This window comes from Nannobrachium achirus, assembly GCF_963921795.1.
Source record: "Nannobrachium achirus genome assembly, chromosome: 16".
Classification (NCBI taxonomy): domain Eukaryota; kingdom Metazoa; phylum Chordata; class Actinopteri; order Myctophiformes; family Myctophidae; genus Nannobrachium; species Nannobrachium achirus.
The window spans coordinates 22,654,658-22,655,860 of NC_137823.1; positions in this window are offsets into that span (position 1 = coordinate 22,654,658).

Sequence of the window (1,203 nt, forward strand, 5' to 3'; positions counted from 1 at the left end):
CTTTGACTAAAGTTGTCCAGCTGGAGAACTTCAGGAAACGGTCGAGCAGTTTAACTTCTGTTGCCAGGGTCTTGTGTACAACTGTCTTATGAACCTCTGGGTCTTCAACTGCTAAGTCTCCCACCATAACATCTCTGCTGGGAAGCTCCTCACACCAGAGAAAATCTGGACCCGTAAACCAGTTGGAAGTAATGAGGTCCTTCGCTTTGAGGCCCCTTGAAACGTGGTCTGCGGGATTTTCTTCAGATCGTACATGCCTCCATTGACTTGGATTTGTGCTTTCCTTGATTCGTGTAATGCGGTTTGCCACGAATACATGAAATCGCCTGGTATCATTGTTGACATAACCCAGGACGACCTTCGAGTCGGTCCAGAAGAACTCTTGGACATCTTCTATATCCAACTCCTTTCTGAGCAGATCACTTGTACGAACAGCAACAACCGCTGCTGCCAGCTCAAGTCTTGGCACTGTGGTGACTTTCGTGGGTGTCACTCGGGACTTGCCCATGACTAGAGAACAATGGATTTGTCCTGATTCACTGATCGCTCTCAGGTAAGAACATTCTCCATACCCTGTGACACTTGCGTTGGAGAAGTGATGGAGTTCATACTTCTTAACTTCCTTGAAACTTGCTGGCAGGTAACATCGCTGAATCTTGACATCAGCTAAGTTCTGCAGGTCCAAAAGCCAGGACTCCCATTTTGGACGAAGCTCTTCAGAGAGTGGTTCATCCCATCCAATCTTGTCTCTGCACATTTGCTGTAGTATTTGCTTCCCAACTAGAATGAAGGGTGCTACGAAGCCAAGTGGGTCGAAGATGGATGCTACTGTCGACAGGACTCCTCTTCTAGAGAGTGGGCGTTCATTCACCACGACTCTGAATTGGAACTGGTCTGAAACGACACACCATCTCACACCTAGGGCTCTCTCAAGCTGCGGCTCACCCAAGGCTAGATCAAGATGTCTTACTGTTTCAGCACATTCTTCTTTAGGGATGGATGCAAGAACCTCCTGACTGTTGGAAATGAACTTGTGGATTCGCAGCTTGCCAGCGCTGCAGATCTGCCTTGCTTCACTGACCAACTGGATTGCTTCATCTACAGTTGCCACACTTGTCAGGCCGTCATCCACGTAAAAGTTCCTTTCGATGAAACAGATGGATGCTTCACTGTAGCGACCTTGTCCTTGTGCAGCAATGTGCT